Source organism: Podarcis liolepis (assembly GCF_965112155.1).
Source record: "Podarcis liolepis genome assembly, chromosome: 4".
In the NCBI taxonomy this organism is placed as follows: Eukaryota; Metazoa; Chordata; class Lepidosauria; order Squamata; family Lacertidae; genus Podarcis; species Podarcis liolepis.
This window is the reverse complement of record NC_139558.1, coordinates 90,679,833-90,707,585: the sequence shown is the minus strand read 5'-3', so window position 1 is coordinate 90,707,585 and position 27,753 is coordinate 90,679,833. Positions and strand designations below refer to the sequence as shown.

Sequence of the window (27,753 nt, the reverse complement as noted above, 5' to 3'; positions counted from 1 at the left end):
TTGCTCTCACAGTGTCCAACCAGATGCATCAAGCACAAGAGGACTTCCCCCTCCTGTGGTTTCCAGCAACTGGTATCTGGAAGCATCGTTGCCTCCAACTGGGAAGGTAGAACATAGCCATCATGACTAGATAAAGGTAAAGGGACCCCTGACCATTAGGTCCAGTCGTGGCCGACTCTGGGGTTGTGGCACTCATCTCGCTTTATTGGCCAAGGGAGCCAGTGTACAGCTTCCAGGTCATGTGGCCAGCATGATTAAAGCCGCTTCTGGCGAACCAGAGCAGCGCACGGAAACGCCGTTTACCTTCCCGCCAGAGTGGTACCTATTTATCTACTTGAATTTTGATGTGCTTTCAAACTGCTAGGTTGGCAGGAGAGGGACTGAGCAACGGGAGCTCACCCCGTCGCAGGGATTCTAACAGCCAACCTTCTGATCGGCAAGTCCTAGGCTCTGTGGTTTAACCCACAGCGACTAGTAGCCATCAATCGTCTTCTCCTCCATGAACTCAAAAAAGATATCTATAAATCACTGTGATTTTTTTTCCTGAATTGCTCCACCTATCATAATCAACCCGCTCTTTAGTGGAAGGATGGGGAACCTGTGGTCCTCCGGTTGGACTCCAACACCCATCAGTCCCATCCAGCATGGCCAAAGGTGGGAGGGATGATGGGAGTTGTAGTCCAGCAACTTCTGGAAGACCACAGGTTGTGGATCGAGGGCCCAACCCCGCGATGTGAAATAAATACACAAGGACACGTGATATAAGGTTAATGGGCAAGAAAAGGCCACAACTTTATTGATTACAGCAGTGAAAAAGGTATTGGCTTAGGCATTGGATGACTATAGGAGGTGGGTTTATTCAACAGTAGGTGGAGCCTGTTGATGCTAATCCAACTATAGGCTCACCCCCTGATGTCACCGAGGGTCGTGCCATGGCCTCCCGCCAAGCAGGCATCGGACGGAATACACGACCGCCGGATTCCTTTAACGGAATAACCCACGGTAGATAGCATAGGCGATGGCCACACCTAGCCAAGGTGGGAGGGATGATGGGAGTTGTAGTCCATCAACTTCTGGAAGACCACAAGTTCTCCATCTGTTCTTCGGCAGATAAATCATTCAGATGTTCAGCCTAGCATTCCAGGATGATAATGGGCCAGTCACAACTCCCCAAAACGGCAGTGCAATTCCTCTTTTTCCACCCACGATGTTCTACTCACCAAGTAGTTGGAAAGGCAGTGCGTTGTTACAAACCCAGCAATATCAGACTATTTAAAAAGAACTCCAGTGCCTTTGTTTCTTTGTAGACAACAGTCGAGAAATGGCACTGGTTTTGTAACCGTTAAAAGCATAAATTATATGTGGCTGGCTTTTGATTGCATGGCGTAGAGTAGGCGGACAAAGAACAACCAAGGTCAGCCTGCAGGGTAGATGTCCACAGAAGAGTTGCTTTTTTAAAAGGAGAGAGAGAGAAAGAGGGGGGGGGTTTCAGTTCTTCTTCCAGAAGGCTCCTTTGGAATATCAACTACTTTATCCTTACACTTGGGATTCTCCATATGTTTCCTTCCAGAACAAGGACACTTGGAAGTCGTTTCAATCTTCGGTTAGCGTGGTTCATGCTGCAGAAGCTCAACTATTTGCTTCCAGAAGTCCCCATTCCATGGGGGCTTAGGGGATATTGGCACAGGACAGGGATAGTAAATCGAGCTATTTCTTTTGATTATACATCAGGGAAGGTTTCCCCCCCCCCTCCCTGCTCATTTCCTCCAGCAGCCAAAGAGGATATGTCCCATTATGTTTTTATCAACAAAAATCTTGCTTATCTTTAAGTTTTTGAATGATTTGTGGTGTACATTTTGGAGACGGAGATTAAAAGTTTTTATGGATCAAACATATGTTTAGGGCTATAAGATATTTGTTTTCGGGCGTCTGTATCGCACCTCATGAGCTCTGCCGCTTTTTATATTTTAAGTGCTCACCGGCCAAATTAATACACTATATTACCATGGGAAACTCTCTATCTGCAAGAGAGAAAATTAAACTATTTGTCATTTATCGGAGCTCTCGACTTTCATCCCAAGAATGTAAAAATGGCACAAATGTGCCTTCTTCCACAGCACCTTGCTGCGAAAGATGGCACTTAACTAAAATGTTGGACTTTCTATACACATTAAGAAGGCACACAGATTGTGAAGCTAAATATGCTTTTTAAAAACCCTGACATTTTCCTGCTCGATGCAACGTTGGCCTATATTGTGTAGTTCTGGATATTGTTTCCCTAATTACCATTTAATTTTCACCAAACGAGTCTTTAAAAAATGTAAACGAAGGAGCAATTAGGAGATGGAGAGTAACGGCAGTGTGGCTCTTAACCCTGAGCAAAGAGTGGTATTCAATTAAAGTTTACTGGAGGTAGACCCATTAAATTCATGAACATGTCTTTAAGTCCATTAATTTCAACGGGTCTCCTCTGAGGAAAACTTAGTTGGATATCACTAAATGCTAGATGAACATTATAAATACCTCAGCAATACTAACATTTTGTAAGCTGTTTGTTTGTTTTTCGTTCATTTGTTCGTATGTATGTATGTATGTATGTATGTCTGATTGATTGATTGATTGATTGATTGATTGACTGATTGACTGATGTCTCATTCTATTTCATGGGCTCATGGCAGCTGATGGCAGTTTCCCCTAAATTGTAATAGTTATGTCCCCAAGTGCATCACAGTCATAGGAAATCAAATGGTTAGTAATAATAATAATAGTTTATTATGTATACCCCACCCACCTGGCTGGGTTTTACCAGCCACTCTGGGCAGCTCCCAACAGAATTAAAAACATAATAAAACATCAAACATTAAAAACCTCCCTAAACAGGGCTTCCTTCAGATGTCTTCTAAAAGTCAGATAGTTGTTTATTTCCTTGGCATCTGATGGGAGGGTATTCCACAGGGAGGGTGCCACTACCGAGAAGGCCCTCTGCCTGGTTCCCTGTAACCTCACTTCTCGCAGTGAGGGAACCACCAGAAGTCCCTCAGAGCTGGACCTCAGTGTCTGGACAGAACGATGGGAGTGGAGACGCTCCTTCAGACATACTGGACCGAGGCCATTTAGGGCTTTAAAGGTCAGCACCAACACTTTGAATTGTGCTTGGAAACGTACTGGGAGCCAAATAACCAATCTAGATGAGGCTAAGGATAGGGACATGGTTCAGAAAGGGGGGGGAGAGAGCGAGAGTGCACATCTGCTTTCCAGATTCAATCCTCAGCATCTCTAGGTTGAGCCAAGAGAAACCCTTGACTGAAGTCCTGGAGAGCCTCTCTGCCAGTCTGTGTAAACATTGAGTTAGATGGACTAATGAGTCCAAATCAATAGAAAGCCACTCCCTGTGTTCCAAAAACACCATCCAAAGCTCAATGCTTTGTACAGGCAGTCGCATGCCAAATGTCAAATTTTTTGAAGAGGTGCTGGGAATTGGGCTGGGAATTTGAAGGATCAAAGTTCAAATGCAGTGGTGTCTCTAAAGCTCTGCCCAAGTGGACAGCCATTCCAGGGCCTTGGTTGGAGACCTAAGTGCCGTGTAGTGGATACAGCGTCATACTTGGAACCAGAGGAGCAGTGTTCAAATCCCCACTCTGCCATGAAGCTCACTGGGTGATCTAGGACCAGTCGCTGTCTCTCAGCCTAACCTACCTTACAAGGTAGCCGTGGAAATTGAAGGTGATGGGGGAGAACCATGCACACCATTTTAAAGAAATAAAATGAGGGTGTCCCTCTCTTCCTGCAGCAGTAGGAGTACCTGTCAATGCAACCATTAGAAAAGGTGTTGTGGAGTTGAGTGGGTGGGGTGAAGATTAGTTCTCCATCCCAGGCCAAGGAAGTAGGTGGATCTTCACTCCCAAGCCCTCTTCCACTCCAGCAGTGATGCCAAATATTAATAGTTTCATTGGGGAATGTGCTGAACAGACGGGAAGGACAGGAAGCTTAATCACAAGCTTAACCTGAGTCCACAGAGTGATGCAGCAGCAAAGAAAGCTCATGCTCTTCTAGGCTGCATCAACAGAAGTATTGTATAAAGGGAAGTAATCGTCCTACTCTATCCTGCCTTGGTCAGCTCACACCTGGAATACTGTGTCCAGTTCTGGGCACCACAATTCAAGAAAGATATTCACAGTGTGTGCAGAGGAGGGCAATCAGGATGATCAAGGGTCTGAAAACCAAAGCTTATAAGGAACAATTGAAGGTGTTGGACATGTTTAGCCTGGAAAAGAGGAGGCTGAGAGGAGATATGATGGCCACCTTCAAATATCTGAAGGTCTGTCACATAGAAGAAGGAACAAGCTTGTTTTCTCCTGCTCCAGAGAGTAGCGCAGGAACCAGTGGCTTCCAGTTACAAGAAAGAAGATTCCGACTGAACCTCAGGAAGAACTTTCTGATGGTAGCCGCTGTTCAACAGTGGAACGGTCTCCCTCAGAAGGTGGTGGACTCTCCTTCCTTGGAGGCTTTTAAGCAGAGGTTGGGTGTCCATCTGTCATGGGTGCTTTAGTTGAGATTCCTGCATTGCTAGATGACCCTCAGGGTCTATTCCAACTCTACAATTCTATGATTCTAAGCGTAATTCTGTTCCAAGTGAGTTATCAATTGTATCTTCACCACAAACTTGTCCTTATTCTCACAAAAAGAATGGGGGGAGCACCATGTAGGAACTAAGGCTGCAACTCCAACTCTGCTTACTTGGGAATTATCCCCACTAAATCCAACAGGACTTACTACTGGAAATACGTTCAGCATAGCACAAGTGGGAATGTTGTTTCGGTGCAATCATTTCTCCTTCTGCAGTGATGCAATGGTGGTCACGATTTCGTCCCTCTTGGGAACCTTGTTTCGCCTTCTGGCATTGACTTCAGCTTTTGAAATCAAATATTTTCAGTAGAAAGCATTCCAGCAAGGAGCGCAGTGCTGGCATCTCCGACTTGAAGGGTCAAGCAGCAATGCTGTAGTCCTTGAACAGTCTGAGATTCACTCTCTGCTATATGCAAGGCAGTGATCTGTATCTAGGGACGTGCAGACAAGCTTCTCTAAAGGACTACACAGTATGTATCCAATTAATCACAAGGAAGGGAAAGGAGGGGGAACAGTAACCGCTGCAAGGTTTTGAAATGATGACTTTACCGTTCAGCTTAACAGACCACCTCTGAAACATGTGGGTGGCTGAGCCTTGTAGGGAGGGTAGACCTGGAAAATGTTGGTGAAAAACCCAGTGGAGACAGCCGGGGGGGGGGGGCAGGCGGTGGTCCTGCTTTCCTGCCCATTCATCCCTATTTAATTTTGGCAGAAGAGGAGAGGAGAAATTCCTTGAAAATCGCTGCTCGGCCTTCAGTCTTTGCTTCCAGCGTTTACCACTAGATGGGGAGCTCAAATGATCAATAATAATAATAAATTGCATTATAGCAAAGGTACATTGGAGGATCAATTGAGAGGTCAGTGGAGGGGTGGGGCTTCCTTTGGCAAACTTTGGGAAACTGGGCATGGAAAGATATCAGCTTTTAACTTCATTCGTTTCTTATTTTGCACTGCATGGAAAGGGAGAAGATCTGAGCCCTTGTTGAGGTGAAGGCTTTTCTTTGGTCCAAACCTGGTGGCTTTAGAGGTAGTGCCAGTTTTGGCTTGTTCATGTCCACAGAATGGAAGAAGTCAGGATCCCCAAGGACATGATCTAAGGTAAAAAGGTAAAGGACCCCTGGACGGTTGAGTCCAGTCAAAGGCAACTATGGGGTTGCAGCGCTCATCTCACTTTCAGGCCGAGGGAGCCGGTGTTTGTCTACAGACAGCTTTCCAGGTCATATGGCCGGCATGACTAAACTGTTTCCGGCACAATGGGACACTGTGACAAAAGCCAGAGCACATGGTAACACCATTTACCTTCCTGCCGCAGCAGTACCTATTTATCTACTTACACTGGTGTGCTTTTGAACTGCTAGGTTGGCAAGAACTGGAACGGAGCAACAGGAGCTCACCCCATTGCCAACCTTCTGATTGGCAAGCCCAAGAGGCTCAGTGGTTTAGACCACAGTGCCACCCACATCCAGTGGACATGCTCTACGGGGAACTGCCTTCCAGTACCAGGTCAATTGGCAGATCAACTCATGATGATGGCGTGTGCATGAAATGAATAGAAGATAGATAGATGATAGATAGATAGATGATAGATAGATGATAGATAGATAGATAGATAGATAGATAGATAGATAGATAGATAGAGATAGTTATAGATGGTAGATGGTAGATGATAGATGATAGATAGATAGATAGATAGATAGATAGATAGATAGATAGATAGATAGATGATAGATAGATAGATAGATAGATAGATAGATAGATAGATAGATAGATGGATGGATATAGATAGATTGAAAATAACATGCAAAATTGCATTATGTTATATCAGGGGACCTTGCTGAAGAATTTTCAAGGAATCATTTTAAAAGAAACATTTAAAATTGCTGCAGATGTGTGGAGAACCAAATCCAAAAGGATGGGAAACCGCGAGAACTAAGACTGACCAATCCTTCCATCCCTATCTGAGACTTGTATAGCAATCTCTCTGTAGGTCAGCCGAATGACTGGCAAGAGTTTTGTGATGCTCTGCAAGGCTGCATTGCATCTCTGCACGGCTCCCACTAATGAACTAATGAATTATTAACTAATGACTAACCAGCTAATGAAAAAGACTCTGTATCCATTTTAAACACACACACACACACTCAAATGATCAGTATTCAGATTTCCGTAACGTAAGCAAATATTGCAGCCACATTGTAGTTCTGCACACTGTCTCCTTTCAACATCCACAAACAGCAAAGCAGGATAGAGATACATTTGCATGATGAGAATCTCAAGACTTGAGTCTGTCCTCTCCTCTTGGTGCTGGTTCAGGTGATAAGAGAACTCTCTGTGAGTCACCGTTGAGGAGGCTATCACTTTCTGGAAATCGCTTTCAGTTTGCCAGCCTATTAAATGTAAAATGAAAGCATAGAGAACATGTATCAACAAAGCTGATAGATGATAGATAGATAGATAGATAGATAGATAGATGATAGATAGATAGATAGATAGATAGATAGATAGATAGATAGATGATAGATAGATAGATAGATAGATAGATAGATGATAGATAGATAGATAGATGATAGATAGATGATGATGATAGATAGATAGATGATAGATAGATAGATAGATAGATGATAGATAGATAGATGATAGATAGATAGATAGATAGATAGATAGATAGATAGATAGATAGATGATGATAGATAGATGATAGATAGATAGATAGATAGATAGATAGATAGATAGATAGATAGATGATAGATAGATAGATAGATGATGATAGATAGATAGATAGATAGATAGATAGATAGATAGATAGATAGATAGATAGATGATAGATAGATAGATAGATGATAGATAGATAGAGATAGATAGAGATAGATAGATAGATGATAGATAGATAGATATAGATATATAGATGAGAGAGAGAGAGAGAGAGAGAGAGAGAGAGAGAGAGAGAGAGAGAGATGATAGATATATTTTTCTTCAATTTATTTCAAACCATTTATTTCAAACCCAGTGCATTAGAGGCTGAGGGTCATTCATTAAAATGAGTAAATAAAAGAGCAGAGTTTGCCCCACATGCTTGTGAACTGGAAGACCCATACCTGCACTGTGTCAGCAACCAGCTGTTCAGGCTGTGATCTGGGGAGGCACAGGGTAAAGGAGAGGTGAGGGGTCACAGCTGACTTTGCGCAGCCTGCCACTCACGCCACTGGCATGCAGGTCACGCAAGCTGCATCCTCCACAGTTTTCTTTCACTCCTCGTCCCTTCAGGGTTAGTAGATAACAGACCGTGTTGCTGCTGAAAAGCATCGCAAAGGAGAGGTTATGTCAGGCAGGCATGACTGGCGATCAACTGCCTGGCGCACAGTGCTTTTATCCTGCAAGGCACATGCAAGTCACTGACTGTTGCTGGTGGAGGAGAGGAAAACTGGGCATGTGGTTAATGACGCCTGAGGAATTCTACCTGCCTGCACACTGTCTCGCCAGAGTGGCACATGCAACATGCTCTACGTGGCGCTACCTTGGAAGGTGACTCAGAAACTGCAGCTAATCCAGAATGCAGCAGCGAGAATGGTGACTGGGAGCAGCTGCCGGAACAGCACTGGTCCTGAAAGACCTACATTGGCTCCCAGTATGTTTCAAAGCACAATTCAAAGTGTTGGTGTTTGAGTTGTTGTTTTTAAAAGAAAGGCTCACCTGTAAATTGCCATGCCAAATTTAATTGTTGCATCTGAAGCAGATTTTTTTATTATTAATTTGCATTGGAATTGCTAGACCTCTGGCTTTTCCATAGGGCAATGTGTGTCTCACAGGGCAGAAACAGAACCTGACACCCAGTGAAGTTGCATAAACTCTCTGTCCATCCATTTGGAAATGTCTCCTTCTGTCTCCACCAAGGCAAGAAAAGGTTGTACAGCTGAGCATTTTTTTATTTATTTTTGCTGGTTCCCAGATTCCTTCTGCAGCCTAAAATTAAGCCACAGACAGATTGTTTGGGAGAATCGAAATGGGGGAGAAAGTCCCATATGCTGTGGGGGGGGGGCTGGATCCGAGCCAAAAAATTAATAGAAACAGTTTAGATGCTGCCTTGTTTCCATCCCTAATTAATATTTATACGCCAGTTCCAGAGAGATTGTTGTTTATTTAACAGCATCTCTGCAGTTCTTAATACAGCTGTGTTCTTGCGGAAGGTTCACTTAGCATAGCTTTTAAAAAACCCACACAACTCTGTTTATGATACTGAATTGTTTTAAATGAGATTTGAAAACAAAAAGCTAAGGTGGCTTTGTACACATCCTCAACAAGTTGCGCACACCATTATTGTTGCATTTCTAACCCCGCCGCCCCCAGAGTGAGGCTCCTGCTATAGAAAGAAAATGCTCATTTGAAGCTGTTGTCGCATGTTGCCACGGTAACATGCTCTTATGCACTGCCCCGGTGCCTAGGCAAAGACGCCCTATATAACAGCTCTTGATCCCATGACTTGTGCATCCTGAAACATGGGCAAGTCATAGCAGACAAAAGAAAATACTAATGAACACAGGTAGAGGTAAAGGTAAAGGACCCCTGGACGGTTAAGTCCAGTCAAAGGCGACTAGGGGATTGCGGCGCTCATTTCGCTTTCAGGCCAAGGGAGCCAGTGTTTGTCCACAGACAGCTTTCCGGGTCATGTGGCCAGCATGACTAAACTGATTCTGGCGCAAAGGAACACCATGACTGTTATGTATTGGGTTTAACACATTTTATGTTACAGGGCACGTTCTAACCAATCGTAGAAGCGTTGGTAGACAAATAAGTGCATGCTCTTTCAACTGTCAACTGTCAACAGTCAGTTCATGCTTGTGATTATTATCGTGTTGTCCACTCAGTTTGGTTCTTGTGTTCCTATGAGTGAGCTGTTGTCACTGACAAATGTTGAATAAACTTAGTTGAGGAACTTATACTGCCTTGGGCTTCTGACTTTTTCCAAACATTTAACAGTGACGGAAACCAGAGTGCACAGAAATGCCGTTTACCTTCCCGCTGCAGCGGTACCTATTTATCTACTTGCACTGGTGTGCTTTCAAACTGCTAGGTTGGCAGGAGCTGGGACAGAGCAACAGGAGCTCACCCCATTGCGGGAATTCGAACCGCCAGCCTTCTCATCGGCAAGCCCAAGAGGCATTCGCTCCCACAGCAGGCAGTGATGGCCCCCATCCTGGATGGCTTTAAAAGAGCGTAAGACAAATTCATGGAGGTGAGGTCTGTGGGTAGCTACCAACCCTCAAGTTCTACCTCCACTGGCAGAGGCAGCATGCCTTTGAATACCAGTTGCTGGAAACCACAGGAGGGAAGAATCCTGCTTGCGGGCATCCCTTGGGCATTTGACTGGCCACTGGAAGAACAAGATGCTAAGCTAGATGAGTCACTGCCCAGATCCAGAAGGCTCTTCTCATGTTCTTATGTTTATATTCTTACCAACTCTTCCTGGATTGTACCACTTCACTTCTGGTGGAGGGCTGCACGATTGTGTGTTGTTTGCATGGTGAGTTCCCATCCCCCCCCCCCCAGTGGAAACAAAGACACATGACACAATTATTTAAGGTTAATGGGCTAAATATGGCCACAACTTTATTGGTTACAGGTGATGAGCGGTATCGGCTTAGGCATTGGTCCTAACAGACTATCTGGCTTCAGCCTGTTTGCTTGAAGTTCGGGAAGGGTAAACCACCAGTAGTGGGAGTCCTGCTGATGCAGGAACAGCTGGTGTGCGGGAAAAGAGGGAGATCCCCGGCCTCGCCTGCGTTTAAATTGGGCGGGCCATGCCCCCAAATCCAGCTGATTGGCTGGCCAGGGGATGACGCGGCTGGGGATTCCCCCAATCGCGCGGGGGCTGGGCTCCAGCCTCCGCGCGCGTGGTGGGGCCATGACTCCCGCAATCCCACCTCCTTTGTAGGCAGAAGTGGCTTTCACATCAAACCTGGTCATGGAAAGGCAGATGATCAAGGGGCTGTTTCCAGGCTTGCATGCGTCCTTATGTGCTACTTTTCTACATGCAATGTTTGATACCTCAGATCAGTCAAACATGATTTTCTCCCCACCTCCATATTTGAAGTGGCTGAGTCCCAAGAAGGCTGTATCCTATTCTAGAAGAACTCACCTTCATATTTAGGTGCTCACAACTAGGGATGGATGGATCTGTCCATTTCAGTTTCTCTCCAAGTTCAGTTCACCATATCAGTTTGTGATATATATATATATAAACATCCTTAGAAAATTCATCAACATGCTAGTGAGACTTTCTCCTGCTAACACACATTTGCATATGCTATTTTACCTAGCACACAGCTTTCCTTGATGTAATGCATTTTTCCACGTAACAAAAAACTTTACCCTGATACAGTGGTACCTCGCGTTAAGTACTTAATTCGTTCCAGAGGTCCATTCTTAACCTGAAACTGTTCTTAACCTGAAGCACCACTTTAGCTAATGGGGCCTCCTGCTGCCACCGCGCTGATGGAGCACAATTTCTGTTCTCATCCTGAAGCAAAGTTCTTAACCTGAAGCACTCTTTCTGGGTTAGTGGAGTCTGTAACCTGAACCGTATGTAACCTGAAGCATATGTAACCCAAGGTAACACTGTATTCCACAATTTTTGTGCATGCCTGGAGACCTGCATTGCGAAATTGACCAATGTTCTGAATCAATACAAGGAAGCTTTTAATGGTGCCATTTGGACCATTAACTAGGCTACCACCATTAAAATGTTCAACCTTTCCTCCACAATCAATATTTGTGTTTAATTTCCAAAAACAATAAGCATCTTCTCTACAGCACGTTGTCTGCTGGGCTTTAATCCACTTGTTCAGAGACATGTTAGCTGAGCCAAAGTTCTGTTTCAAATCAATTAGGCCAGAGGTGGAAAAACTTTTGCTTCTCAGCTGTTGCTATATGACAGCTTCCTTCATCCATGATCATTGGTCATGCAGGCTGGAGCTGATGCGAGTTGGAGACCAGGACCACCTTGAGGGTCACAGATTGTCACTCCTGATTTAGGCTTAAGTTCATCGTGATGAATATTCTCCCTTGTTTTCAGCAGGACCTCAACTTGACTAACTTTCTCTGGATCTGACCCCTTAAACTTTTTCAAATCAGATTCCCTACCCCTTGCCTGAGCATTTTCTCATTTGTCTAAGTCTTCAGGGAGGCACTGCGCTCATAATAAAACATAGTATTTCAATTATTGACTCAGCAGTGCTGTGGAGAGCAAAATAATTATCTTGCTTGGTTTATATGCACCATACCCATCTTCCTCATCTTTCTTGTCACTGGCCTAGAATGCAGTATCTAAAATCCATGTAACATTTGTTCCAGTTCACATTAAGGCATAATTACTTTCTGAATCAATTGCAACCCATTATTTATGAAAACTCCAAACTTACTTATGCTGGAGTTCTTCTCTGGTATAATGCAACAGGTGTCAGAAGGATACCCCTTCACCTCCTTCTTCCGTAATCCAGCCTGCCTTCTGAACTAGACCTAATTCAGCCTCTACAGCAGGCATAGGCAAACTCAGCCCTCCAGATGTTTTGGGACTCCTACCATCCCTGGTCCTGTTAGCTGAGGAGATTTCACCCCTCCCATATCCAAGAATCTGCTGATGTTCTCTGCTGATTCTCGAGAGAGGAGGGGGCGGTTTCTGCTCTCTGCTTATTCCGTTCCAGCCTCACATAAAAGAGAGAGAGGGAGACTGAGTGTTAGAGAGAGACTGTGTGTGATCTCTGTACAGATAAGGTTGCTGCTAAGAGCAGCTGCAGACACTCAGTGCAGTTCAGCATCTTTCGTTTAGACCTCATTTAGCTCTGTATATAGTTGTGTATTATAGTTGTAGATAGAATAAAGAAGATATTCTACAGAGCTGCTCTCCGAGTCGTTTATGCTCTGCTATACTCTGCTGTGCGATGACTGTCTTCTTGTGGAAGTGAATCCGGTGCTCACAACTCTAAGCTGTGAGTCCACAGCACTTTGACCTGTTCCTGTGCAGAAGGTGGTCTCTGGAAGTGCTACCCAGCTCGTCTAGCCCAGTCGGGGCTGAAGTAGATGAGTCCAGTTCGTGGCACTGGCTCAAGGGCGATGCTAACATTAGCTAGGGATGATGGGAGTTGTAGTTCCAAAACATCTGGAGGGCCAAGTTTGCCTATGCCTGCTCTAGAGGAATAAACCATAGTTCTGTTGCTGAGATTGAAAGGTAAGAATTCTTGAGTCCTCCAAACCCAAAACACATCTCTTTTCTTGATTCTTATGTCCCATCGTGGTCTCTCAAAAAACTTCTTGACGTCGTAACTCACAACCCGGGGACCTTAAAGAGCATGGTAAATGTCAGGAACTTGTTGGACACAGAAGAATGTTGGGAGGAACCAGCTGAGAAACCCCCCAGAGTAGAAGACTCAGAGCCTGGGGATTGGTGGTGGGATGACGATGAGTGTTCAGAGGGGAGTCTGAGGCATAAAAGAATCCTTATGCATTCAGTGTATTAATACAAAAAGATTGATAGTGGTTGTTCCCTGTGATCTCTCTTGTTGTGGTTGCAACCTACAGGAAACAAATGCTCCTGACACCTCACTCCTTGTGAAACTGTAGCAAGGCCAACCAATGGTCTCTCCATTCTGGATTCCTTGATCTAGGCTTCCACAACTTGCTAAACACTACCTACCTGCCACATATGGAAGCCCGCTAGCCATCCAATAAGCCCTGGATTGTATGAGCAGTGGGGTTATGAAGTGTCCAGAAGTCCATAAGGCATGGCTGGTGAGGGAAATGTGCCCTGCTTAGTGGGTCTCAAGTAGGACAAATCTACATAACAAAACAATAGCAATTCTACTTAAAGTCCTTAGTAAGATTCTATATCAGAAAGTCCTTTACTATAAATGTTTCATTTCTCCTGCTTCTTGCACAGGGCATTCCTCTGCCAAAAGGAACATTGTCTGTAGACTGTTGCTTCATCTAGCTCAGTATTATCAATGATGGATGCAGCTCTCTGGCGTCTCTGACTGGGGGGCATCCCCAGCCCTATCTGGAGGTGTCAGGGATTGAACCGGGAACCTTTTGCATGCAAGACACATCACCTACCACTGAGCTATGGGTCTTCCCGGTGGCACAAAGCAGAAACCGCCTCTCATATCACCCGCTATCCAATCTTTTCAAACAAAGATTATTGGGAACATAGGAAGCTACCTTAGACCAAGTCACCCCCTTGGTCCATCTAGTTCAGTATGGTCAACACCAACTGGCTGTGACTCTCTGGGGTTTCAGACACAGGACAGTCCCAGTCCAACGTAGAGATGTTGTGGACTTTTTAAAATATATTCAAAGCATGTGTTGTATTACAAAGCTATGGATCCTCTCCAGGGAGGTCCTCCTGCTCACCCTTCCCCAACTTATGTCAATTGATTTGTCTCGATAGCTCAGATGGTTAGAGCATGGGACTCTTAATCTTCAGGGTTGTGGGTTCGAGCCCCCAATTGGGTAAAGGATTTCTGCAATGCAGGGTGTTGGACCTTTGTGGTCCTTTCCCACCCTACAATTCTGTGATTCTGTCTTGGCATGATGCACCTATGTCTTACCTGTACAAGCAAGCCTATCAGTACATCACAAAACATCACCTTGATGCAAGAAACCCTTTGATGATCTCCATTGTACATTTCTGCTGCTGCCATCAGTCTGCCTCTAGGAAAAATTAGTTGTCTTCCATGCTCTTCCAGGAAGAACGCATTTTAAGTTCTGAAAGGTTTCCTGGCACATCCATTTACCCTCGTTCCCCTCCCACTACTACCATCATCTCCCTTCCATGGGGAGGAAGGGATGACAACATACCATAGGCATGAAGAGGCATGTCAAAAACTCGCATTAAGAATTAAAAATGAATCAGACCTGCTTAGTCAATAAGCAGATCCACGAAACATTACAGTGATATAGTACCTTGCCTACTGGGTAAGCTCAACTGCCCCTCAGGTATTTATCCTCATAAATTTTCAGTGGGCTGGTTAAAAATTAATAATGGTACTTCTTTCCACTTTGCTTTTTGACTGCACTGTAGGCCTCGATGCACTTTTGAGACAGGAGGCACAGCTGAATTTTCTGAATAACAAAACCTAAGCCCACATTCTGTAGGAAGAGATGCAAACTCTACAGGGATATAGACTGAATAGGGCAGGCCACAATTAGCTAAACAGGTTCACTCATATCCATGCATCTTATCTAGAAATCCTTCTCCTAATTTTTCTTGTCCATCTCAGTCATGGATCCCTCTCTCTCTCATTCAGGAAGAGCCTGCCTTTGAGGCTGGGCTGTGCTTGGCTCGGTGGTTTGGCCTCGCCTTCCCCTCAATATTGGGGGGGGGGGAGGCTGAGCCCCCTGCTAAAGAATATTGAGGGGGCAGGTGACACCTCCACCCCCTGGAGTTGGCGTACCTCTTAGTAGCCACGGTTATTTCAAACTGTGTTTTAATGCTCTAAAGGTTAAAGGTAAAGGACCCCTGGACAGTTAAGTCCAACCAAAGGTGACTATGGGGTTGCGGTACTCATCTCGCTTTCAGGCCAAGAGAGCCAGCATTTGTCCGCAGAGTTTTCCCGGTCATGTGGCCAGCATGACTAAACCACTTCTGGCAAAACGGAACACCGTGATGGAAGCCAGAGCGCACAGAAATGCTGTTTACCTTCCCACCACAATGGTACCTATTTATCTACTTGCACTGGCGTGCTTTCAAACTGCTAGGTTGGCAAGAACTGGCACAGAGCAATGGGAGCTCACCCCATCGCAGGGATTCAAATCGCCAAGCTTCTGATCGGCAAGCCCAAGAGGCTCAGTGGTTCTGACCACAGCGCCACCCACATCCAGCGGACATGCTCTATGGGGAACTGGCTTCCAGCACCAGGCCAATTGGCAGACCAACTCATGTTGATGGAGTGTGCATGAAATGAATACACACACACACACACACACACACACACACACACACACACACACACACAGTGGTACCTCGGGTTAAGAACTTAATTTGTTCTGGAGGTCCGTTCTTAACCTGAAACTGTTCTTAACCTGATGTACCACTTTAGCTAATGGGGCCTCCTGCTGCCACCACACTTTCTGTTCTCGTCCTGAAGCAAAGTTCTTAACCTGAGGTGCTATTTCTCGGTTAGTGGAGTCTGTAACCTGAAGAGTCTGTAACCTGAAGTATCTGTAACCCAAGGTTATATATAATAACAGGCTCAGTGGTTTAGACCACAGCGCTACCTACTTTACCTTTTAATGCTGTAATCCACCCTGAGACCTTAGGGTGAAGGGTGGCACTACAGATTTTGGCACTGCAAAAAAACTGGCTTTGCAATGAGATGTGGCAGCAGACAACAAATATGGACAAAAGATCTTTGCATCCTTTTCCTAGACTTCGAAGATGTCGTGCAGGGTGGGATCAGGTCATCACTATCAGTAAAACACAGAAGCACATCCATCTAGATGCATTCATTTCCTTATTTCCTTATTGTGCATTTCCATATGCATAAGCCCCCCATCCTCCTCCCCCCCCCAAAAAAACCCACGTGGGAGTAACCATGCAGGTGACTTGGGTGCTCTCTATCACATCTTCGATATCACATGTGAAGCAGCTGCGGATGACTGCAGCTCAAAGTGTGCTTTTCCATAAGCAACATCTCTTCAGATGAAAACGGCAATAAAGATAATGTATACCAATTGCCTTTTAAGGGAGCAAATAAATGTCTGTTAAATAAACTCTATAGCATAAAAAAAAGAATATTTGTTATCAACAGCTGGCAGACAACATGTACGCTCATGCTTGCAAATATACATTGCATTCCGAAGGCTCATTTGCACAGCTTATTTCTAATTTTTAATTTGCAAAAGCTGTTGATATTTCCAGTACCTCATTAGCATAGACTATATGCTCTGTAAATTATACAGGCTGTGCTACAGAGAAAAGAAATTGTTCAAGGACATTCTAGAGGGATGCCGGCATATAAACAGATATTAAGCATCAAGGCTTCTGAATGCCAGCCTCAGCCTCCACCAGCCAACCTATCTTCTGCTGCACTGCGATTAGGAAAACTTTGAAAAATCTACAACTCTCAGGGTCAGGGGAGAATGCATGAGAACCTTACATCACTAAAGTACACAGGAAGGTTTTGAAAGCATGCGATTCCTAACCACCACCCAAAATCCACCCTAATCTGTATTATAGTTGCAGCAATGGTCTCCCAAACTGAGATCTGGGGAGGGGCAAGTTTGCAAGCCCTCCAAATCCTCTCCAGCTTGGATTAAAATCTGAGATGGAAAATTATTTTCAGCTTCTCGCTTGGCGATTCCTACCTACCCACTCCAATTGCTCCATAGCTATGTTTTCGTGGTCTTTCCAAAGGATGTGCAAATCTGACAGTTTCAGGTCCACTCAGTTTCTCAGTTTCTCCAATCTCAAATTTTCCACATCTTTTAATGGTTATTTTTAAAGTTCCCATGAAATTTCACCAGCATTTTGGTGTAACCTCTCCTATCATACACTTTGCAATTTTGCCAAATACTACATCTTTTTTTAAAAAAAAAAAACCATGTGTGTTTTTTGTATGTTGTTTTCATGAATATATGCATTTTCATGCACACTCTGTCCCAGGATATGCTTTTTTTTTTTGTACACATTACTTTAGGGGGGGGAAATCAGCTATTTAGAATATGTATGCTTCACCTCTCAATATAGCTGTCAACATTTCCCTTTTTGTAAGGGAAATTCCCTTATTCCGAATAGGATTCCTTGCAAGGAAAGGGAAAAGTTGACAGCTATGCCTCTCAATCGAGTGATTCTCAAGGCAGCTTACAAACAGGTAATAATAATAGCAATAAAAGGCAAACTCATGGTAGTCCCCACCCCCAACAATCCTCTGGTTGATGAGTAAAGACAGAGCATGCTTGTTCTACAGTCCAAGCTGCACATTTTTCCTGATTTCCTCCTAGCAGAGGTGGGGAACATTTTTCAGCCTAGGGGGCCACATTCTCTTGTGCTCAACCTTCTGAGGGCCAGTGGTGGATGTGGTGAGAGGAACAATGGACACAGTTCTTCCCTTCTGTCAGGCATATTCCAGCCACACAAGAGCCAGAGGTTTCTAAACACACGTAAACACTCCTTACCACTCAGCCAAGGAAAAGAGGCATGATTGCTGTCAAAGGACATATTTGCCCAGGCAAGAACACCCAAGGAGGCTTTGGAGAAGAGCTGGTGACAGGGGGCATCCTGTTAACATTACTTGATTGTTGTTGTTGTTTAGTCGTTTAGTCATGTCCGACTCTTCATGACCCCCTGGACCAGAGCACGCCAGGCACTCCTGTCTTCCACTGCCTCCCGCAGTTTGGGCAAACTCATGCTGGTAGCTTTGAGAACACTGTCCAACCATCTCGTCCTCTTTCGTCCCCTTCTCCTTGTGCCCTCAATCTTTCCCACCATCAGGGTCTTTTCCAGGGAGTCTTCTCATGAGGTGGCCAACGTATTGGAGCCTCAGCTTCAGGATCTGTCCTTCCATTGAGCACTCAGGGCTGATTTCCTTCAGAATAGAGAGGTTTGATCTTCTTGCAGTCCATGGGACTCTCAAGTGTCTCCCCCAGCACCATAATTCAAAAGCATCGATTCTTCGGCGACCAGCTTCTTTATGGTCCAGCTCTCACTTCCATACTTGATTAGATACCTCTTTTGCAAAATTCGGAGGAGTGCGAATTTCAAAGGCTCACATATTTTTGCAGGTCCCTTACTGTTATGTGGGTCCACCTTTAATGAAATCAAATATCTCCTTCCACCCTTGTCTCTCCTTAAGGAATTCTTCGACCTACACCGGAATGGTTCTGGTAGTAGGTAGCATTAACAGGGAGTTTGCTTCCAAGTAAGTTCTTAAGTCTTGAGATGAGGTTGCACTTATTTTTTTAAAAAAAACAAAACCTGAGCTTTTTATAATATAACCTGAGTGGTTGTGGGAGCAGCTAAGCCTTGTGGTAGGATATGAAAGACAGGAGCTTACTAACGTCTTCCCTGAGTCTGTACAGACCCCACTTCTCTGCTGTTTTACATTTTTGTTTGCTGTAGTAAAAAAAAATTAAAAAATCATCCTGTGATCTCATTTGAGCAGAATGCATTTTGTTCATTGGAGAAAGTCCAAAAGCAGGAGACCAACATTGCTGATAAGCTTCAAACTGCCTTAGAGATTAAGAACATCTCAAATGTCAGGCTGTGAAGTTTGGGATTTGCCCCCTTGTAGAAGCTATAAAAACAACCCACTGCTTGAAACAAGGGTGGAGAACCTCAGATCCATGGGTCAAATGCAGCCCTAAAATTCTCACTGACTGGCCCCAGGCCACATGCCACACCAGCTCAGGCCCCCACCACAGGTACACAGCATGCCCAGAAGTTTGCTCATGAGGAAAAGTGACTCGCATAGAATCATAGAATTGTAGAGTTGGAAAGGACCCTGAGGTGACCCTAGTCCAACGCCCTGCAATGCAGGAAACACCCCTGAGCACTGGTCCTGCTAGCTAGGGTTGATTGGCATTGTAGTCCAAAAACAGCTGGAGACCCAAGTTTTGGAAACCTTCTCTAGACTGAGACATGACTGAGTAAGGAACAGTTGGACTCAGCAAATAGAGACAAGTAAAATAAGCCACTGCTCAAAATTTCTGCATATCCCACAGGGGAAGTTCAGGTTGCCTCATGAGCACCGAATCACAACCCAATTGATCCAGTTTATCCAAACTGATTGTTTCCCGTGTCTTCTTCCTCACATCCCTTCCTAGCCAAGCAGCCCAGTGTCAAAGTAATATTCTACAGCTAACACCCCTATTGAGAAGCTGTAAGTCTGTTTTGAATCATTTTAGGCCCCGCAGATAAATGAGGTTGTAGCACATTGTGACAGAGATTTTAATGAGTTTCTATTTACACCTAGACTTTCGTTGTTGTTGTTAGGAGACTGAGAACAATTGTGCAAGCCAAGACATAATGCAAGCTTAGCACTTGGAATATATTAATAGACCTGGAATATTGTGGAAGTGTTAACAACTTTTATTATCTGTAGCATAATAAGGGGGAGGACCCGATACCATCAATGTCATTTTGTCTTCTGTTGAAACTTAATTTGATACGGTTCTTCACAAATTATCCTTCGACTTTGCCCATTCTCTTTGTATCCACCTCTTCTCATATTTGAATAATGTAAGTGTTTCTTCAAAGGCTGCGTCCACATGGCAGCTTATTCCATTTCCCTGACGTTTCCTTAATTGTTAATTTCCACGTAATGTTTCAGCTTTCACATGACATAAAAGCCACTCCTGAGGTGAAAAAATGGAATATAGTGCATGTTTGGCATTTATTTCTGTGCCATTTGATTCGGGGGGGGGATAAAAACCACATCTGTTTGCAGCCCCCTTAACCTAGAAAATTGTTGGGAGCAAAGTGATGAAAATTGGGGCGGTATATCAGTTAACAGTTCTTCCCTGCTGTTTTCCTGGAAGAATCAGAGGGGAACAGAAGCAGGCATTGAGTAGCAGTGTTGTCCAATGATAGCTGGTTAGAGTTTGGTGCTGATAACACCAAGGTTACAGGTTTGATCTCTATATGGGACAGCTTCATAGTCATGCCTTGCAGTTGGTTGTACTAGATCAGGGGTGTCCAACAGGTCGATCCCAGGATGATCGTGGTCGATCGTAGGATCCTTATCGCTCGTGTTGTTTAGAATCATGTCTCCGCTCATCCCCCCTCTGTCTTTCCTTGTGTTGTGTTTAGTGTGCGTTCCTTTGCTGCCTGCTGTAGCGCTGCGTTCCTCTGTTAGCGGCTGCGTTATTGGTGAGCGATTTATTTTAATCAAGCACACTTACTGTTTAAAAAGAAGGACATGAGTGGCGCTGTGGTGTCAACCAATGAGCCTAGCGCTTGCCTATCGGAAGGTCGGCGGTTCGAATCCCTGCGACGGGGTGAGCTCCCGTTGCTCGGTCCCAGCTCCTGCCAACCTAGCAGTTTGAAAGCATGCCAGTGCAAGTAGATAAATAGGTACTGCTCCAGCGGGAAAGCAAACGGTGTTTCCATGCACTACTCCTGTTTCGCCAGAAGTGGCTTAGTCATGCTAGCTACAAGACCCAGAAAAACTGTCTGCGGACAAACGCCTGCTCCCTCGGCCAGTAAAGCGTGATGAGCATCGCAACCCCAGAGTAGTTCGCGACTGGACTTAACTGTCAGGGGTCCCTTTATCTTTTACTGTTTGAAAAAAGCTCAACAAATTTGAGTTGCTCCCCCCCCCCCAAAAAAAACCCACTGCCAGTTGTTTTTTCCCCAGGAGTAGATTGCAGTCTCTTGGGAGTCGGACGTCCCTGCGCTAGATGATCCTCAGGGTCCCTTCCAACTCTTGGATTATATGACATTAGTGTCACACTCCACCAGAGTCACCACCTTCTCAAGATGATTGAGGGGGCCCAACACAACATCCTGGCGTCACACATACTCGACATTCTGACGTCTCTCTTGCAACATTCTGATGTCGCGAGGAGCCAGGGGAAGAGCCAGATGCCCTCTGAACATTGAGGGGCCCCAGCCCCCTTAAAATAATGCAGGGGGCCCAAAGTGCCTTGGCCTCCAGGAGCTTATACACTCTGCCCGCTGGTGTGAATGAAATTTAGCTCGAGAAGCTGGTATTTCAGTCAAACCCATAGTTGCATAATGCAACAGATAAAGGTAAAGGTAAAGGGATCCCTGACCGTTAGGTCCAGTCGCGGACGACTCTGGGGTTGTGGCACTCATCTCGCTTTACTGGCCGAGGGAGCCAGCATACAGCTTCCGGGTCATGTGGCCAGCATGAGTAAGCCGCTTCTGGCGAACCAGAGCAGCGCACGGAAACGCCGTTTACCTTCCCACCAAAGCGGTACTTATTTATCTACTTGCACTTTGACGTGCTTTCGAACTACTAGGTTGGCAGGAGCAGGGACCGAGCAACGGGAGCTCACCCCGTCGCGGGGATTCGAAGCGCCGACCTTCTGATCGGCAAGTCCTAGGCTCTGTGGTTTAACCCACAGTGCCATCCGCGTCCCATGCAACAGATACAGCGGTGCAAAAGGAATATTAGCAAATGGAACAGAATTGCCTGCACCATAATCAGGGGAACAAATGAAATATTCCCCATGTCTGAATGCACTCAAAGACTCTTGGGTCCAGGGATACGGTTTTTCCTGTTACTTTTCCATCTGTAAGTGAAATGCTTCATGTAAAAAGCCAGGAGTGGGGAAACTTCAAACAGCAGGGCCAAATTAAGCCCTCCAAGGGTGCTAGACTAGATGGCCCCATCTGATGACATGGGGCCGTTCTTATGCCCTTACATTCCTACTGCCACCAACATTTAAAAACCAGTTTCTTTCCTTTTCCATTGCAAGGCAAGGCAGCAGAATGGCCCAGTGTCTTCCCTCACCGTATCATTGTAAGCCAACAAGTTTATTTCACTTTTGACTTTTATTTTCTTTACCGTTGGCTATTTAATTACATTTGCTCCATCTTTCTGAGCCAGACACTCTGACACTTTAAAAATATTAGGTGTTATAAATTAGTATGATTTCCCCTCCCCCCCCCCCATCCTGAACTTGTCCTAACCTATCTTTAACTGACATATAATTCCTTCTAATGTATATGGGCCAAGCTGTCTCATCTCGCAAGTTGTCACATCGGCTTGTTATAAGTGGCATAACAAGATGTTTTACAACCTGGAGGTGTTTCTGTTTGCAAATTAATATACGGCTTTAAAGGGGGGGGGGGAGTGGGGAAAGGAAGATTAATCAGATTAGGCAACTTTTTTTAGGGCAAAATAATTTACCAAAAATAGAACAAAAGTGTAACTTGCTGTTGCTTGCTGCTTTTGCAAAAGGGCTCAGAGGAGCTAACTAATTGCCCAGAACAACAGATTGCATCACTTTTCATGTCTGGATGCCATTCTCAATACTCCCCCCCACACCTTTTCCGTCCATTGTATTGTCAAAAGCTTTCTGGCATACATCCCCTGCACCAGAGAGCTCCACTGGGTACCTGCCCAGGCCACCCAGGCTGCGTCCAGTACTGTGCTAAGCAGCTATTTCCACTGGTGAAAGGGTTGATGCTTTCACAACAAAACTTTCCTCCCTCTCCTCCCCCTGTGTGCCCCCCAAAATTTGCTCCGGAGGCTCCCCAATCCTCTGCAGAAGATTTTCGGAAGTGTGCTGGAATGTGGGGCAGGAGAAGGGGGACAAGTTCCGTGGTGCAAGTGTAAGTATTAGTGGTTTGGATGCCTTCCCCTCCAACTTTTCTCCCGTGAAAATAGAGACGTCCTAAGGAAAAGCAGGATATTCCAGGATCAGATCAGAAACCGGGACAGCTTCTGTAAATCCAGGACTGTCCTTGGGAAATAGGGACACTTGTACTCTGAATTTTAGTCCCTTCAATCTCCCATTTTTCAAAGAATGTAGTAATCGGAGTCCAGTGTGGTGTAGTGGTTAAGAGCAGTAGACTCGTAACCTGGTGAACCGGGTTCGCTTCCCCACTCCTCCACATGCAGCTGCTGGGTGACCTTGGGGTAGTCACACTTCTCTGAAGTCTCTCAGCCCCACTCACCTCACAGAGTGTTTGTTGTGGGGGAGGAAAGGAAAAGGAGATTGTTAGCCGCTTTGAGACTCCTTCGGGTAGTGATAAAGTGGGATATCAAATCCAAACTCTTCTTCTTCTTCTTCAACACACGAAAAAACCAGGTCTCGTCTTCCAGGCTGGCTTCTGGTCCTCCTCTGAAGAGACACTTACTGAGCACACTCCACTCCTCTGGAGAGAAGGGGAGGAGGAGCTGGTTGATAGGACCCTGCTGGTTTTACAAGATACGCTTCTGCTCTTAATGATGAGGATAACTGACATCTGCATACAACATACAGCTGCATGTCTGGGTGGGGGGGAGCATTCCACAGTTTAGGGGGTGCTACTGATAAAGGCCAGTCATGGGCCATCACACTCACATGACCTTCTGAGGGTGGTGGAACTTCCAAGAGGACCCCATCTGCCCATCTTAACACACCAGAGGGTCTGTAAGGATGGAGTTGTTCATTCTGATACAGTGGTACCTTGGGTTACAGACGTTTCAGGTTACAGACACTTCAGGTTACAGGCTCCTCTAACCCAGAAATAGTACCTCAGGTTAAAAACTTTGCTTCAGGATGAGAACAGAAATTGTGCAGTGGCGGCAGTGGGAGGCCCCATTAGCTAAAGTGGTACCTCAGGTTAAGAACAGTTTCAGGTTAAGAACAGACCTCCAGAACAAATTAGGTTCTTAACCCAAGGCACCACTGTATTTGGGTCCTAAGTGGCTTAGGACTTTATAAACACCTCATTTCTGTGTCTGCTTCAACCTGTTGTTTTTAAATTTGTGTTTTGACTCTTCTCACCCCTTATTGGACCTTAGGAGGAAGGGCAGCAAACCCCCCCCCCAACATTTCTCTGATGAAAATAGGGACGTCCCATTCCATAATGATAATTTTACTATTTATACCCCACACACATCTTACTGGGTTGCCTGCCCCAGCCACTCTGAGCAGCTTCCAACATATATAAAAAACATAATAAAACATTTTTTTAATAACAAAAACCACCTTATGTATACAGGATTGCCTTCAGATGGCTCGGGGGTCAGATAACTCCATACATTCCAACATTTCTCCATTGAAAATAGGGACATCCTAAGGAAAATTGGGACATTCCGGGATCAAATCAGAAACCGGGATGGCTTCTCTAAATCAGGAACGGCCCTGGAAAATAGGGACACTTGGAAGATCTGAGGCAGGTTAACGACAACAAGAGCAATGTGAACACCGTGAATTGAGCCTAGAAAAAAAGAGCAGTGCGGTTTCTTTTTAAATTTTCCCCTTCCAGCCCATGTGACTACAGCTAGGTTTGTGGTTACGAGGGAGCCTGTTCCCCATTCGCTCTCATGTTTTTCTACTGCATTGTAGAAGAGTTTGGATTTGATATCCCGCTTTATCACTACCCAAAGGAGTCTCAAAGCGGCTAACATTCTCCTTTCCCTTCCTCCCCCACAACAAACACTCTGTGAGGTGAGTGGGGCTGAGAGACTTCAGAGAAGTGTGACTGGCCCAAGGTCACCCAGCAGCTGCATGTGGAGGAGCGGGGAAGCGAACCCGGTTCACCAGATTATGAGTCTACTGCTCTTAACCACTACACCACACTGGCTCTCTCTTGTGTTATGGTTCGTAACACTCTTTTCATTGGAGTCCTTGTTTCAGAGGATTTATCTTGCCGTGAGAACCGCAGTGTCTAATAAAGCAGGATGGAGAACTCTGAATAAAATAAATAAATAAACCGTGCCAATCTCAGGCCAAGCCAGGAATATCCTGGGGGATATTTCATGCAGGTGCATTCATTTCTTTATGAATTCCAAATAACGTTATTGAGTAGACCTGCAAGCTAACCCTGGTGCACATCACTTGCCCTGGCCCCAATGAGATCGACTCGCAGAGGATGTCCTTGTTTCGAGTGTGGAATTAATGCATTAAAGTGGTTAAGGCGCTTAGACGTTTAACGGTTCTTTGGGCTATGTGTGTCCCCTAAGATGGATAGAAGGCCCAAGGTTATGGACAGCTGTTGAAAATGCAGAGCCTGTCATATTTCTCTACGGCCTCAGTCACTTGGTACGCTATCGGTATAGAGTTCATTATTCCGGAGTGCTTTGGGACACCTTGAAAATGAAAGGCACTAGATCAAACCATCTTTCATTCTGCCGAGACATTGTAGAACAAACTTTCTTCTCGGGGAACAATCCCTGCTGGCCTTTTCTCTGTCTGTTGAGTAAATTCAGTGGCTAATGTATCTTGTGTGCATTGACAGAATCAACACAGAAGCTATTGTTTTCGCCTTCTCTAGCATGAACTCGGCTCCTTCTTTCTATCTAGGCAATCACAAAGAGCTGGACATGAATAAAAATCGCATATCAAAAGCCAATCCCTCTCCTTTCTACACAGGCAGGATTAAAACAACATCAGTAGAGCTCCCAAGAAAGAACATTCATTCGCTGGAAAGGTGGCAAATTAAAGCTTTAAAAAATCTGGATGCTGGTTTTAAAAAGAGAAAAGAAATGATAATAAAAAAACACAGTAAGTCCTACACGCTTACCTGGGAGAAAGACATTCTGAACTTAAGAAGACTTGTTTCTGAGTAGATGCGCTTAGGATTGCTCTGCAAGAGCTTTGTTCCATTAAGGCATCTCTGAAACATAATCGAATGGACAAGATAAATAATTGTATGTACGCATATATGTTCCTGTATTGAAATCTTTGCGAAGCTGGTGCTCCCCTCCCCAATCCAGATGTTTTGGACTTTCACTCCAAACACCCAAGAGCCAGGGTGGCCAAAGGTCAGGGGTGATGGGAGTTGTAGTCCAAAACAGCTGGGGAGAAGCAGGGTAGCTTAGTCCGGCACTACATCATGATTGCTCAAGACATGATGGTTTTTGTTGAGTGTCACTAAAAAGAGATTGGAAATAAATAAATAAATAAATAAATAAATATGTGGCTTTGGTGTAAGGGCTCCATCCATGCCAAATTTCTCTCCATAGCTCAAAAAGTTTGGGAACCACTGGTCTACACTATGGATTTACAGAGAGGTCCTAGATGTGAGGACTCAGAAGCAAGCCTAGTGTGTTTGATGGGAATTTCTCCCTATACAAATATGTATAGCAGACTTCCCCAACCTGCTGTCTTCCAGATATTTTGGGTGGCAACTCCCATCGTCCCTCTCCATTGGCCATGTTTGAAGAAGGCTACTCTAGTGGGAAACTTGAGGAATCTGACACGTGTGCATTTCTCGTACGAACCAAGTCAGGAATTCTTCTCTAACTTGGACTGGAACCCAAACCAGAGAGGAACAATTGGAGGAGTGGCACATAGTTTAGAATGCCGGTGGGCACTGCAAGAGTGCCGAATCGATATTCCAAATCGGGTAATTGTGAGTTTCGGTGACATCGCAAATAAGATCTCCGCTTAAATCAGAGCAAAGCCGCTTTGGAAAGATTTCCCAAAACCGTTATCTGATGGAGAAATTGGAGCCTGCTGATCATGGTGGGTGCTTTTATAACGAATTCAGAGTCGGAAACCTTAGTGATTAATCACCAGCGGATAATTATGCCTAAAGTCCTCTCATTAGCTCTCATCTAATCGGCACTAAATCTCTGTGAGATTTTGATATCACGCGTTTCTCAACCAGATCGTGTTCCTCAGCCCTTGGCTAGATTTCCCTTTTCATCCATCATGTGCTTGCAAAGAGCTCATAACTTTGTCAACTTTTGTTTTTGGTTCTTTATGCTGTGACTCACATAGACAATGCACTGCAGTTAGTGCACTCATCCCCCCCCCCCAACCATCACCTTTGGAGAAACAAGTAGACTTTTTGTACTATTAGCATTCAAAATACCACACAATGTGGCAAAAATGTATAAATCTAAATCAAATAAGTGTTGGAAATGAAAAGAGAAAGAAGGTTCTTTTTCTTATATGTGGTGGTCTTGTAGTAAGGTTAAAGCTTACTGGGAAATGATATATAATGAAATGAAAAGGATGTTTAAAATAACCTTTGTAAAAATAAAAGAATAAGCTTTTCTTTTGGGAATTATAGGGACAGAACTACCTAAAATGTATAGAAACTCATTCATGTATGCTACTGCAACAGCAAGTATGTTATCTGCCCAAAAATGGAAAGAAGAAGAAGTCCCAGCAAAGGAAGAATGGATACAAAAACTTATGGAATATGCAGAAATGACAAAACTTACCAGAAGAATAAGAAATCAAGATAACATTTTTTTAAAAAAATAAAAGAATCGAAATGGTTTACTGAATATTTACAGATAAATTAGAAACAGATGAAAACATTGGCCGGATTATTGTAATAACCTGCAGTTTCGTAAGAGTATATATTTAAAGAAGATGAATAAATGAGCAAATTAAGTTAATTTGGATATGCAGAAGATATTAAAAACAAATTTAAGGAACTGTGGAAAGAGGGGGAAGGAAGTCATGTTTTGAAATGTCAAAATGATTATAAAGTTAGTGAAATGT

At 44.5% G+C, this 27,753-nt stretch overlaps 1 long non-coding RNA gene across 1 annotated transcript; it reads left to right on the top strand.

Moving 5' to 3' along the window:
• Positions 1 to 21,189: 21,189 nt before the first annotated feature.
• LOC310705469 lies at positions 21,190 to 25,759 on the top strand. Its single transcript, XR_014525314.1, has 3 exons — positions 21,190 to 21,364; positions 22,057 to 22,100; positions 25,597 to 25,759. It is a non-coding gene; the product is annotated as an uncharacterized lncRNA (long non-coding RNA).
• Positions 25,760 to 27,753: the final 1,994 nt, after the last annotated feature.